Raw genomic sequence first — 15,927 nt, 5'->3', positions numbered from 1 at the left:
GGGTCAGGATAAGAGTATTAAACCATTTAATTCTCAAACCACTCACATGCATAATGTTCTTTTACACAGTGTTAAAATAAAGAGGAAAATGCATTTTCTTTATACAAACAGAATTTCAAGTATACATTTATAGAATTTTCAAAGATTCCTAACCAAGTTGCTAAGTTTTCATTCACATTGTTCTTAAAGCTGTTCAACGAGAAAGCTTTTGCTAAACTGCTTTAAATACATTAATATAGTTCTGTATCTTCACCTTTTCTTTGTTTCCCCTTGCCCCAAACCCCATCTTCTGCCCACCCTTGTGCCCTCCCCCCACAACTCTGCTCCCGGGGCTCCAGGAGACATGCAGCCCCACCAAGAACTATCATCTTGTGATCGGGGAAGAGGAGAGTCTAAGGGAAGAGAGTGTTGAGGAAACTTACAAAATAATCTAAGGGAATAATCCTGATCTCTAGAAGTAGAGAAGGACCACACCTCGATCACTTGGTTCTTCAGCGTGAGCAATGACTCTTCAAATCAAAAGGATCTCAACAGTGATCCCCCACATTAAGTAGGCTGGTTAATACAGCTGGAAACTTTTCTAACCGTGAAAATAATCCCTAAGGTTAGGAATTTACCCCAAACTTTTGAATTGGGGCAGGGGGACTAACATTTTGAGACCTCTTCCCTTTTGGGTTATTTTTTCTTTCTTTGGGGGTGGGGCTCATTTAAAAATGGACATCTCTGAATTCGTGCGTTCCACAATCCCATCTGATCTACGTTTCTTGGGGAGGGGTTGCTGAGGCAGGAGGCAGAGCTGCACTCATTTGCCAGGTGATGGCAGCAGCAAAAAGTCTGGCAACAGCTCTCCCTCCTCGACTCCTACCAAAATGATCTGGCTCCAAAGCCAGCAACAGCCACACATATTAAGATTTAAAGTGCATTTTTTCAGTAAGGGAGGGGTGGTTTACATTTAAGTGATAATGGTTAAAAGGTGGGGGAAAAATAACCCTACAGTATTCATATCTCTAGGTAGATATGTTTAAGGTTACAGTAAAACATACTTTTAAAGCAACTACTATTCGACGTAAGATGCAAAAGCCCAGTCCCCAGTTACTCAGCAGTAATGGAGTAGAGGAAAAGCAGTCCCGGGCCATTTGTTTTCCTGATGCATCTTTTTAAATAGAGTAATTGCTCCAGGAGAAGGACAAAACCGCAAATGTTAATTTTTCAAAAGGGAAAAAAGAGACTGGTAAGCATTCTGGTTGATAAATATAGTCTACCATGTTTTCCCTTTTAGGGGATATTTTTAGAAACTGATTGTCTGTTTCAGTGTGAATCCTTCTTGGTTAATTTATGAGGAAAACCCACTTGCAATGTTAGCTAAGCCTGTATGCTGCTTAGGAATGTTATGGTAACTGACAAACTCACAGGGAGAGATGGGAGCAGTATCATTATAAGATTGGAGAAAGGGGATTCCTTTTTTTACCCCGATTCCTTTAGTTATTACCAGAATGTAATCTGGCCACTTTCAATTTGATATTCCACTTCTTAGGAAAGCCAAAGTGCTTTCGAAATGGAAGGAAAATGCTACATCCCCAGCTTTGTGCAGAAGTGATAATAAGCCTGAGGTGAAGAAGGGAAATGTGTCTTGGAAGCCTGGCATCTGAGTTTAGTACGACTTGCTTTTCACAGAGGCCAGTGGGAAGGCACAGTGCCCAGGGATGATGAGGGAGAGATGGGACATCTCCCATCATGTAAGAAAAAAGCACCATAGAGAACAGTTTGAACAGATTTCTTTCAGACTGTAATCACCTGAAAGAAACTGAATATTTGCTACATTAGTTTTCCTCTCATCCTCCCCTCAAAGCCTTCCCACCAGCATAGGCAGACTTCCCATTAAAAATTATGAGGAGACAAGTGTAAGGGCTATTCTAATCAACTCCTCCCCTTCACTGGCTTCAGCTGAAATTCCCAAATTTAAAGTCCTAATTTTGTATATTAGTAAAGGAGGAGAAAAACTTTTCGGATATTCTCTGAAGGCTAGAAATATCCCAGACCCAACTTCCCCAATTCACAATTCTTGCTGTCATATCTAGAGGCTCAGATGGATAGTAATGGGGTGAAGAGTTCTGGCTAGTAGCACCCTGGAAAAAACCCTTAGCCAGATGAAAAGTCACTGGATTAGGATAAGAAATAACCTCCCTCCCATCTCTAGTGTGTCACAAAATGCAATCTCTAAAGTTGTCTTGTTTGCTGTCTCAAGAAGGATCTTCTAGAGGGTCAAGGAGAAACAGCACACAAGCCCAGGAGGCCAGGGGAATCTGTCCAAGGTCTACAGTTACTTTGCCAAGATGGATCTGCTTCATCTCTTGCTTCAAGTGCAAGGTGGAAACTGTTCTTTTTTTCTTCCCCATATGCTCCTGTCTCCCAAAATAAAACACATGAATCCAGTGTGGCTGAGAGTAGCATAAAAATGGAGGAAAGCTTCACAGTAATCCATAGATCCTGCTTCAGTGTGAAAACCCTGCCAAAGGGAGGCACATGGGACAGTGGCAAGAGTGCTGGATCTGGAGTCTCCAAACATTGGCTAGAGTCCTGGCTCTGTCACTGCTCATATATGGGACGCTACAGAAATGGCTTAACCTCTCTAGCCTTCAGTTTCTTCACCTGTAAAATGAAGGGGTTAGATGGCTTCTAAGGTTCCTTTTGGCCCATCTGATGGCCCTAAACGCTTAGCCTCGTGATGATGAACGTTAAGTCCCAATGGCAGTAACAAATGCCAAACAGTCATGACCCAGAGACAGAAAGCTTAGGCCCATCACCCCAAGAGGAAGGAGGCCTTTTTGAAAAATGGCATCATGAGACTACAACATTTATCAACTCAGCAAATACACAGGAACTGCTATGTTATCACAAAACCCTCACCAGATGTTGACTCAAACGTCTACGTCAAACTCCTCCCCACCCACCAAAACCAGCTGTCGTTGTTTTCTACCCTTCACCCACTAAAATTCAAGTTATTATTTGTGGCGAATGCAGTGATTTGAATTTGTTCTCTGAGGCAAGAGACTAGTACCCTTGAACATTTGGATTGGAATTAGGAATGGCAAAGTTGGAAGAGTTGTAGGGGCTATTATTTTAGATCAATGGTTCATGGGTACTTTCTTCCTTTTTTGTTGATTACATAACTCATTCTTGGTTTCTCTGTGCATTTGGGTAAGGGTGGGAGACAGGAAAGAGGTATCAACCTTTCTGATACTCTGGTTCTACAAAATATTTAGAAACCAGGGATGATGATGGACAAAACAGAAACAAGGTTTCCAGGTAACTGAAGATCTAATTCAGGGCTGTCTGAGCTGCTCATTTAGGAACTAATGGCTTAGGTCTTTTATATTCTAGAACAGAGATGCTAAAAGGAGCTATTTTAGATTCCTTGAATACTTAAAAACACCCAGGCCTTGACCAATGCATTTCATTCAATAACTCCAGTGAAGAATGAAAGCCTCATTTTGACTGCAATTTCACTTGAGTCAAGCTAAGAGACAAATAGTCAAAGTTATCTGGGTCTCCCCTCCCTGCTCAGCTTGGCTTATACAATTTAATTTCTATTATATAAGTCACTCTCTTTTCTTTCTGGCTGCCTATCCACCATTCTTCCCTCCCAGCACAAACACACCAAAGAAGAAAGAAACAAACTTGCAACGACTGAGAAATCTATTCATGCCTTTTCTGTTAGCCAAGAGTGGCCTCCAGCAAATGGCTACCTGCCTAGCTGCACACACAACTTTTTGGTCCCTTGGCTTTTATCAGAAGAGCAGGTAGAGATACAGTCCACACCACAGATCAAGATGTTCCTTCAGAAGACTGAAACCTGGGAGTTGACAATTATTATAGGAGACAAGTCTGGGGCTCTTATACATTTTTTTAGGGAGAAGGACTAGACAAATGAGAAAGAAGGATGGGTATAGATACATAAATGTGGATGCAGAATGATGTCATCTCTTTCCAGAATGACTTTGATACATTTATCCAGAGATTGCCCATTTCATCATCTCCAGTCAATGACTATACATCAGCTTCACAATCAATAGCCATGCATCAAGGAAGCCCTAGCTCGGTCAACTTAAAAAAAAAAAAAAAAGAAGAAGGACGGGAAAAAAAAATAAGAGAAGAATCCTTATCACTAACCATGGAAAAACTGTCTAGGTTGGCTCCATAGTACTAACTGTTAAAAACCAGTGTTAATACAAGACACATGGAAGAGAGATCTAGAAGAGAGGTAGTGTGACTATATTCTCCCACCAGCTCCATGGGTTTAACATGCTTTACTAGAATTACTTGGGCATTGCTCACTTTGGCTTCATATGCAGAAAAAAAAAAATTATCGACTTAGACAAAACCCAGCCTCCTAAATGTGGGCAGCACCAGAACAAAAGAGAATTCTTCTCTGATCAGTGAAAAAGGCAAATGAAAGGACTTTCCTAAGCAGGAGTTCATTCCTGAGTCTAGGGTATTACCATGGCTTAGAGATCGAAAACTACTCCAAAGAAAGAAAAAGATAACCAGCAGTGATGATAAATGAATTCCCACGATTTCACTCACCCATGCCTTTCTAAAAGATTCATAATGTATGCAGGCAGAAGCTTGTGTTTAATATTATCTTGACCTTTACATGCCCAATCATGTCATCACCGCTATCTAAAGCCATCAGAAAGGTTACCTGTCTGGAGTGCCAACTATGACATAGAACAGATGCCCATCTTTGAAACTGCTTCATGCCCTTCCCTGCTTTTATCCAGTCATTGTTTAGTCACAGTCTGTGGTCCCTTAATAACAGAAAGCTGGTCAAAGCTTTATCATAAAAAGGTAGAAAGCATTAAAAATAGATACTTGTTGATTCCATCAACTCTAATAAGCACTTTGAAGGCAGAGTGATGGCTTTGTTGTGATTAAGTTTAAGGTTAGAAATTATTCAAAGATGGAAATCTACTCAGTATCCCCAACAGCTATATTCAAAGATTACATGAGGTTTTCTTTTTGTTTGTCTGTTCATCCAGATTGTTAAAAACAAACACAGATTTTGATACTTTTGGTATTTTGAAGATTTTGGGGGGGGGCAGGGCAATGAGGGTTAAGTGACTTGCCCAGGGTCACACAGCTAGTAAGTGTCAAGTGTCTGAGATCGGATTTGAGATTTTTAAAAAATTTTAGATTGAAAACAAATCTTGGATAAATCTACGTTAAAGATTTCATATTCTGTTGGAAGGTTGTTTTAGTTAAGAATGGCCAATAAGACTATTTTGTACTATATAAACAAAAAGGACCAGAGACTGGACCCTAAATAATCATATTTAGGGAAAATGTTTATTTTATTACCATGTCTAGATTTATCTTAACTAATCTAGACCATTAATTTTTTTAAAAGTGTGTGTTAGTTTCAAATTTAACCCTTAAATTCTGGAAGTCACATTAACTCTGAGGTAAAAGTTCCTCCAGATGAGAAGAATCTGAGAGTTCTGTGCTGCCATTTAGTCCCTTTTCCTGCCAACAGCAGGAATATTTTTCCCCAATAATGTCAACCAACTGAAGCAAAATTTTAAAGAAGTTTGCTCCCAGGAAACCTGGATCTTCAGGCCCATGAATCATCAATAAACCCTGAAGATCCCACTTTGCCAAGTTTTTTGTTTTTGTTTTTGCAGGGCAATGAGGGTTAAGTGACTTGCCCAGGGTCACACAGCTAGTAAGTGTCAAGTGTCTGAGGCTAGATTTGAACTCAGATCTTCCTGAATCCAAGGCCAGTGCTTTATCCACTGAGCCACCTAGCTGCCCGCCAGGTTGTTTTGATGTGTCAAGAAGCTCTAGTAAAGACACCAGGGTGTTAGCTGGTTTGTGTGTAACTGTGCCCTAGGAGATACTGAGGTGAACCTCCATGCCAAGCAAGAAATTATCTTTGTACGACACTACTGCTGTCCATCTGGGGATGAACAGCAAATGGTGGTAATAGTAGAAACACTGACCACTGGCAGGAAATCTGGGTACCGGTCCCAGCTTGCCCACTAACTAGCTTAGGTAGTAGTCTTTACTGTGATTGATATTTCACTGCTGAATTGAGTTTTTTGATGTTCACAAATATTTTCCCCAAGAGCTAACCTCTTACCAGCAGTAAGAGGATGGGAAGGCATGAAGTAGTTTCTGAGAAACACATGTCCTAAATGCAAATGACTGGCCTCTGAGTTTTGGCCCTGTCTAGTCAGAAGTTAGTGAACAGTCTTAGAAATGAATAAAAACCAAACGGCTGAGCTGAAAAAGAAGGCCTTAAAATCATTTTGTGAAAGCATCCACATGTACTCCCTATCCCTCCCTACAGATAGAGGCAGACACACCAACAACTCAAGGGGGTGTTACCCTCCTAACACTTTACAAACAGTAGTTAAAACAAGAATTTTGGATCTGAATAGACTTTTGGGATTATCATATTCTATTACTCTTTGAAAAAGTGATTCTACTGGCCACTCTGGCCAAATGAAAGCCTATAGATAAAACATTAAACCAGGTTCTCAAGTGCTTTGAAATGGATCTGATTTGGAAAACTAATAAAAACTGTAACACATAAGCCTGGTAAAGAAAATATCAGACATTTCAGCCTGTCCAAAGTGGGCCTGGTTCTTCTTTGCTCCTGGATGCTGCACATTCCCTTCGGTTAGTGCTTGGAGGTAGAAGGGCTAAAGCAGAATAGAGGATGAGGCAGGCTGGGCCTAACACATCCAGCTTCCACCTGGTGGCAACCGGGCAACTGGGTACATGCTTATTTCTGAATGGGAGGTAGAAGACTCTGCAGTTACTTCTCTGACTCAACTGAACACTTCTCTTACACAGACACACAAAAACACCCACACCCACACGTCCTACTAGGTGGCTGGCTACCTCACAGCCCTATTAGATAAATCTCTAGAGTTTTTCATAACCTAACTTTTGTATTACTCCCAATCCCCTCCCAGGTAGATTCAGGGCCAGGTTCTATTGAAGTCCCTTTCCTACTCCCCTAGTTTCTACATGCATCTTATTTTAAACACCTATATCTCATCTCAAGAGAACAAGCTGTATTAAGTGGCTACACTGTGCTATATAGCTTCTTTATAAATAGAAAGTGCAAAGAAATATTTTCTTGGCCAAAATACAACCAAAGCAATAAAAAGCTCTCTTTGTCCAGAATTATAATTTTAGAATCTTTGATATAACTAAATGAAATTATTGTTATCAAGATCACAGCAGATGAGTAAATATATTTATAAACATACTTATGGAACAAAGATAGATATTAAGAAAATAATCAAACTTACCATGAATTCCTTTGCATGAGCTATTTTTAATATACCAATCTGTATTCAAATGAATGTGCATAAACAAATGAATTATACTAGTGTTATTTTAAGTTTGGCCAGTTTTCCAAAAAAGAAAGAAAGAAAACAGGCTCATTGTTTTAATACAAGTTACATGATTTAAAATTATTTTTGTAAAAATAAAATTAAAAATGCCATATAAACTCTAGATATGTTTGCTCTGTGACTGCCTTGTCTATTCTATAGAGAGATGTCAGTCACATTTCTCAACTTGGCACCACTGGCTTCAAGGGGCCACTTATTTAAAATAATTCTCCCTCCTTTTAACTCTGTTTTTACAGTGGCTCTTTTGGCCACTATGTTCTGCCTTATAATTGTTATGTCTATTAGAAACCTAGTTAATGAACTTAAAATAGAAAAATTTTCTTGAGGTTGAAGATTAAAGCAGAAACCCTAACCTTACTGAATCTATTTTGAATTGGCTTAGAACTTTCCGACTTTTGCTCCTTAAAAGAGCAAAGTGAGGAAGAATAAAAAAATGGGGGTGTTTTTGAGGTCCCCTTTCCTTTTATTCTAGTCTCTCATTCACAGTACCAAACTAAAAAATCTACTGCTATTTAAAATGGGTGAAATCACATAATGGCTCCATTTAGGGGGAAGAAGATAGGCAAAAGCACAGTTCTCCCAATAAGAATTATTCCTCCAGGTGATCTTTATGGGTTTTCTCTGTCACACAGGGCAGGCTTTGAGGTAAGTGGCTCACATTACAGTAGATGAAGGTATAGCACTTCCCTTTCTTTAAAAATCCAATTAGATGTGAAACTTCAACTAATTTAAGTATCTCTACCCTAGCTTCTCAAATCATGAACTTCAGAACCTCCTTCCTCATCACTAAAATGTTGGTGAATCTGGATTTCAAGAATCCCCTTTTCCTTTCCTTTGTATGCATTCACCTAGGACTCAACAGGAAGCAATTCTCTCCTCGGACTGTAATTACTGGAGAATTTAGTATATAAGGCACAGGAAATGACTGTCTCAAAATCTTTCTTTAATGAGAAAATTGGGGTAATTAACTTGATAGACTAGAGTTCCAATTTTGCTCCTATTTTCTTGAAAGTACCTTTCCTATTAAAGAGAGTGATTGTCTGATTTTTACCATCTGATGCCTTGGAATTAGTTGTTTTAAATCTGATAGATGTATTTAAGAATCCTAAATTTCAGTGATATATATATATATATATATTCTAAAATGGGCTGGCATCACATGCTAATGTTTAAGGATTAAAATTCACATAAAACTGCTGTGGATTTCCCACATGAAAAATATGAAATTCAGAGGAACCTGCTTATCTCTTAGCATAAACATTTGGGGAAAGAAAAAGGTTGTAAATCAGAGCTTGGTAAAACAGAACTCATATTCCAAAGGGAGTTATCATAAAACATGCTTCGGTTAACGAACCTACAGCTCAGAGAGGAGCCACACAAGCATAACAGACTATAGCCTTTACTATCACCTGCTTGAAAACTACAAATGTAGTTGAAATCTAAAATTAGTATGTGCTGACATACCACATTTTTCACCCCCCCTGTAGTAACTGGCTCACCTGGCATATATAGCAAAAGCTACGTGACATATAAGGGGATATTCTACGGCTGGAACACATCTCAAAATAAATGAATCAATATATTGCTACCATGATCCCAGTGCCAAATCAGCCTGAGGTATATTATTGTTGGCTTCTGAAATCAGTCCCATTCTCTTGTTTTTAGCTCCTTCCCTGATCTAAAAGAGTCATCAGCTGACGCTACTGTACCAGTATCTATTAGGTTTTCCAACATTAAGCGATGGAACAAGAAAGCCATGATATTGCAATTCAAAATCCTCCACACACTACTTTTGTCAGAGCTGACTTTGGAGCACATCATTCATTCACAGTAAGAGCTAGCCAATGCAGATGTCAAGCATGGACCAAGTGATCTTGAACTGTCAATATAAGAGGGAATAGATTAACTATATATTTATTATCTGTAAGGAGAATCTTGGGTTTAAAAACTCAACTGCTTAAGCAGACTGAGACAACACTTCATGTAAAAAGGATCTCAGAGTTTTGGATACTGAAAGCTCCATACAGGTCAACAGTGTGAGGCTTCAGCAGGCAATAGCACATTACCAACTATGAGTAGGCAAAAAGTGGTGTAAATACATTTTTAAGGATGTGCAAGAAAGGATTAAGGAGGTGGATTGGTTATGAGGCAGTGAAAAATAGTTGATAAAGTGTGAGACTTGGAAGCCAGAAAGAACTGAGTTCAAATCCTTCAGACACTGAGTAGCATCGTGATCCTGGGCTAGTCACTTAGATTCTCTGTGCCTCTTCTATGCAATGTAGGGGTTGGGCTTGATGGTCTCTGAGTTCCTGCCCATGTAGCAAGAGCAAGACATAAAATATGGACAGATAAGGTGCTGAGCTGGGACCCACAAAATATTAAGAGCCAGAAAGTGGGCTTCCAGATTATTAAGTACATATAGCCTTTGTGGAAGATTTATGGGGAGGCAGGTATGGGTAGCAATCTGCATTGGTGGAATGAGTACCAACACCAAGGAAAGCCTGACCCACTGAAGTACTTTAGCAAGTATGACTTGGCGGCCACAAACACCAGACTGCATCAATAAAAGGAGAGTGTGCCCAAATAAGAGTGTCCTAGTCCCACTGTACTCTGCCCTATCAGACTATATGGAGTAACATGTTCAATTCTGGGCACTGAATTTTAGAAGAAGACTGGGAAGTTGGTGGACATCCAGAAGTGGATTATCAGGTTAATAAAGGGACTCACAGCCATGTCAAATGAAGGAATTGGGAATGTTTTACTTCAAGTACTTGAAGGGCCAACTGTGTGGAAAAGGGAAAACTTACTCTGCTTGGCCCCAGGGTGCAGAACGAGGATAAGTAGGTGAAAGTTGTAGAAAGACATATTTTGGCTTGAAGTAAGGAAGAATTTCCTAACAATCAGAATTTTCTAGAAGTGGAATGGGCTATTTTAGGAGGTAGTGGGCTCCTCATTCTTGGAGGGCTTCAAATAGAGCTGTCTTCAAAAGAAAACTTATCTAGGATGTCATTCTGCTTCTGCTATGGGTCTAGGATTTTATAATCTTTGCTCTACACAGAGGAAGATCAGAGGTTTCCTAGAGCCTAAGTATTCTTTAAGAAACCTCCAAAGCTATCTGAATAAAATTTTTAGTAATTTCATTTAAAGTGCATAGATTTAAAAGTAGAATAAGGTGAGATTCTGTTTGTCAACCCAAAAGAGTTTGTAGTGGAACAGGTTTTTCTGTAATGCTATCTGATCCCTCATGATGAATGATTACATAGAATCTGGACCACATTCCCCTTTAATAGACTTCCAAATAAAATCACTAACGGACTTTCAGCTACTGACATCTATGCAAATCCCAAGATGCTACCTAATTAATTCTCCATGAATCCATTGTAAATTGTCATGTACACAAGCATGCTGCCAGCAATAAACATCCCTCCTTTTAATTTAACAATCAACTTTGGCTCCCTGAAATAGATTCAGAGGCTATGGGGCAGAAGAAGGCTCAAAAGCTGAGAAAGCTTCCACCATGACCATGTTCCTTAATCTCAGTGTGACAACTTTAGCAGCTTGAGCACCAGCCTCTTGTAGGACAATTCTACTAAATGGACTTTGTTTCTTTGATGGAAAGAGGTGGATTAAAAAAAAATGATGTTTTATACAAGCCCTTACATCAAGTCAATGTAGGCCCCAAGAGCTGAAATGTCATTGAATTAGATCCCTGTGATACTGAACCACTGCCTCTCATGCCACCATGCCACAGCTCCCAGATTTGTCATTAAAATGGGGGAAATGCTATCTATCCATTCCCTTCAGAGATATGAAAAGCGGCTCTGTGAATCAGGGCTATGTGGCTGAGCTGCCCCTGTGACCTCCGTGCAGGCTGATTTAGGGGCTGCATGGAAACCCTTCTAGGTATAGCTATCTCAGAGAATGGTTTTGGAAACTGGGATGGAACCAGACATTCTTTCCAAAAGGAGCCTCTTCTTTGACTCTCACTTGAGTCAGTGGATTCAGGTGACTTGACTTCTGCAAAGGCCTCATCAGTCCGTGGCTCTATTAGTGGGGTTTTTGTTGAAGAATTGCCATCAAATCAACACCAGCACCAAACTGGCTCCAGGCTTTCTTTGCCTCCTTTCAAGATGATCAACTTTGTCCTACAAGCAACTCAACTTGCTGCCTATTGCTGCCATAGAGTGGATCAATTTATAGCCCTGGAAAGGCTTATTGCCACCTGGATTTTGATAGAATGACTCCCCTGACAGAGTCACACAAATTCAGAGGGTATCCTAATTTTTGCAAAAAAGAAAAACAAAACCAAAAAACCAAATCCTTTTGCATGTATGCTTTGGAATACCTGAAACTATAGCTCTGAGGGCAGTAGCCTGGTATATGCTTAAATTCCTCAATGTGATGAAGGGAATGAAAAACCAGCTTGGTAACCACTGGCTTTCCTGGGTGAGGGCTACAAGGCAGGTAGTTTTCTCAAGCTTGCTTTGCCAAAGTACCCAACCGTGTTACCACTTCAAATTACTTGCATCAATAGGTCATACTCAGCATGGCTGGGTTCTGAGCTCCTTTCAAGACTTCAACCACTATAGTCCAAAAGGGTGCCTTTGGGATGGCAGGGGGCCAGGGTCCTCAGAGATGTAAAGGGGGTTCTGCAATCGTTCCTGAATGCTACCACCAGGATTATTCTAGTTTGGTGATTAGAGGATATAGGTGTGCTTTTTTTAGTTAGCTAATTATTAATAACAACTTAAAAACTGACCTTCTATCTTGAGAATAAAGTTGACTATGTTGCTTTAAGAACATTTCCCAAGATGCAGTCTCATCTATCCCTAAGGGTAATTCCACCTCTCTGGAGTAGCACCCAAGCAGATGTTCCTAAGTATGTGTAGGAGACTGCTTGGGATGTCCATCTTAAGTGAGTGAATTCAGACTATTCATTGAAATTACATAAAAGGCCAAAAGAAAAGTTGTCCGATGAACAAGAAAGTTAAGGGGAGAAAATAAGAAAGCAAAAGGAAGGAAAAAAATGATGACTTGAGAGATAAAGTAAGGAAAAATAAGTTTACAAAAGTATTTTGGAAAACCAAACATATGAGACTAAAATGTGGGTTTTTAAATTTTAAAAGCTGAAAATTTGTGATTAAAGAAAGTTATTATTCTTGAGACTACTTTTCTTTTGAAGGGAAATCTCGAAAGAAGGATAAATTTTGATTCATTGGTTTTATCTAACCTAATTTCTTTAAGAAGGATAAAAATCTAGGTAACTCTGAAATGCACAAGCTCCCTTCCTATGTAAGTACAAGTGCTCTAACACCAGGGTAGATTCCACGGTGACTTAGTTCAAACAAATATTTTGGAATCTTGTAGACAATTGCCTATTTAACAGAGGAGGATTAAGAAAGAGTGTTCATTGGATATACAGAACAGGCCCGCAAATCTCAATCCTGGAAGAAGGCATACTCAAGAAAAAAATGCTAGCTAGATATACACTATATGGAACAAGGGGTCTCAGCTACATTTTGAGCTAACCCTGCTAAATTCATCAGGTAACACATACATAAGGGCCTATCAGTATAGCTCAGAGAATCTTGCCCATATACATTCCTTTAACTCAAGACTCTCTATAGAACCTTGAAGGATAGACAAGAAAAGTTTTCCCCACCAAGGATTTCTCTTTCCCATAATCTTCTAAATAATTTCAATATTTCTCCATGTCCAAGTGCAGCCACTCCTAGTGCACAGAAGCTACTAGAACACTGAGAATCACTATTCACAACGAAATAGATGATTGACAAACACACATTCAGGAAAGAAATAAATTACAAGACAGTAACTTGTTCACAGTTGGAAGGAGGGTGATTCTAAGAGAAACTTAAAATTCAACAATCCTTAACAATAAGTAAGTTTAAGTAAACACACACACACACACACACACACACACACACACACACAATCTCTCCTCTCTCTCTTTCTCTCTCATATATATACAGAATTATGAAGAACCTGGTTTAACTTTCAGTTATTTCAACTGAAACAGACTATGATTATTTGGGGAAAATGCTAATACCAGAGAAAGGGGATGGTGGCCTCTGAAAAAAAAGTACTTAGTACTAGAGTTCAAACACACTTTCTTCAGCAGGCCTGATTCTGCTGTTACCAGTAAATTCACAAGAATTTCAGGTACATACAAAAGCATTAGGGGTATGTGTGCACATACACACATATATGTATACACATGTGTATATATACACATATATAGGCACACATCTTTCTGCTTTTGTGGTTATTTTTAAATAGTTCTTAAGGCTTACCTTTACCTGATATTATATGGAAGCTATTTTAAGAAAGCCATGTTATCATGCCTGTTACTAATCAATGAATTACCATAACTTCAAGAGAGGTTCATCATGAGGTTCAATTCTGAGGGTTTTTCCCCCTCCTAAAGCCCTCAGTGTCTCGGGGAAGCAGTATAAAAGAGGTAAAGAGAGAAAGGAGTCTGCGAGGCCACCACCCCTCCACCCCAAAAAAAACTCTCTTAAAGAAATTGATGATTTATTGCTATGTAGCTCAAACTCCCCAACCTATATTTTATAGAGACAAAATAGCAGCAATGGCAAATCTTGGGGGAATTCTTTCTAACCAAACCACGGCTCGAGGGGAAGTACTTTGCTAATGGTTTTGCCTTCATCACTTTCCTGACTCAGCCACTGACTTATGTTTTCCCAAACTCATAATGCCCCAGGAACACACACGCTTCAGCACTTTCCACTCTTCTCCAATCTTTGAAGTGGCATAGGCTGATCTTTGTACAATTTGGTGCACAAATAAAATTAAATGTATTGTATAACTGTAAATAGATTCAAATCAGTGAAAGGAGGATTTGGTAATTAGGTCCCACTAAGGGTGATGTGATAGCTACTGCATTTTAAGATGCTTTGCTGTTCATCTTCCACACCTCACAATCTGTTAAATTCCCACCCATGCATTTCTTGAACAACATCTTCAAACTTATTGTCTAATCAAAATGTGGCCTTTATACCATGATGAGAAAGTAAGAGAATTCTTACCCAACTAAAATTGCCAGAGACTGAAGCTTTCAGCAGTTACACAACTTATAACCACATCATTCTCCCTCCTATCAGAGCACTAACAACCAGTGCATTCTAGTTTTCAACTACTGAGAAAATGTTTATGTTTTTACTCCAATACCATCTTTGGAAAACCTCATTTCACAAAAGCAGGGAAGATGCTAATAATTCAAACAAAATTAGAAATAAAAAGCCTTCCTCTATTTCCTACCTCCTTTTTCCTCCAATCTTGTCCTACTTGCTTCTCCTAGAAGATTAAGAGACATAACTCACCCCCTTGATGAGTTGGTCTTGGAAGGTTTATGATGTACACGAAATGAAACTCAAGATATGATAAATTCAACTGAGGTCAGAGGTTAATATGATTCTAAGTAAAGAGAAAACAAAATATTAGAAAGTCTTTTGAGTAGAGAGAGAATAAAGCATTAGTCTTTCTGCCCAATTATAATATAACTGTACATGTAGATAGTAATTTATACTTTCATTCAGGTGATGGGTAAGAGTTCAGTGGAATGAAAGTTTCATCTCAGAATACAGAGACCATAGTTGCCATCTTTGTTTTCCTGTTAACAGAGGCAGCTTCCTGGCTAAGTACCACTCACTGAACACAAAATGAGATCATACCTAGTGCCCATCATTTTCCACAAAACTGACAGTTACACTAGAATCAGCTAAAAGATCTTTAAAAAAAAATTGAGCCCTTAGTGTCAACCCAGTTTCATTTTCCTAGGGGACACATCCAGAGGTTCAAATTTGACTGCCAGTGGTTCAGTTAAAATTAAAACTCAAATAAAATGTCCATTTTGGACATATTTAAGAGGCATTCTATACATGTGAACAAGCCCTTGCACATGCGTGCATGCGCACGCACACACACACACATTCAGCAAACACAGAAAGAATATTACTAATCCCTACTCTAGTGACCTTACAGTGACTTTAACTATGAACTAGGGCAATGTCACAGTGAGACCTGAATAAGAATTTTGGGCAGTTATAAAGAGTAAATCTTTTCTAAGGAAAGGTGAAAAAACTGCTCTCCCAAGACTTATTTTGTGTTAAAACTAGCTTAGGCAAGGAATTCATGAGTGTTATGGTTCTGGTTAGGCCAATTAAGAGGAAAGAATCAGCACAGAGAATTTTGCTGATAGGTCCTGGATATTTGGGATTTTCCTCTATTCACAGTATGTATCAACACAGTAAAAACCTGTGAAAAGTTAAATAAAGGAAAAAAGAGACTACCACACATTCATGGTCCTTCTATAAGAATAATGTTGTTCATACTTCATTGGAGCCCTTTGCTGCTATACCTGGATGGAATTAGCCACATTGGCTAGGAGACCTGCTTCTTTTCTAGCAGTTACTTAACTTCATCTTTACAGTTTGGTAATGGTATCAAAGCTATACTTTCT

The sequence above is a fragment of the Dromiciops gliroides genome, chromosome 4, assembly GCF_019393635.1.
Source record: "Dromiciops gliroides isolate mDroGli1 chromosome 4, mDroGli1.pri, whole genome shotgun sequence".
NCBI classification, from domain to species: domain Eukaryota; kingdom Metazoa; phylum Chordata; class Mammalia; order Microbiotheria; family Microbiotheriidae; genus Dromiciops; species Dromiciops gliroides.
This window is presented reverse-complemented; position numbering follows the sequence as displayed.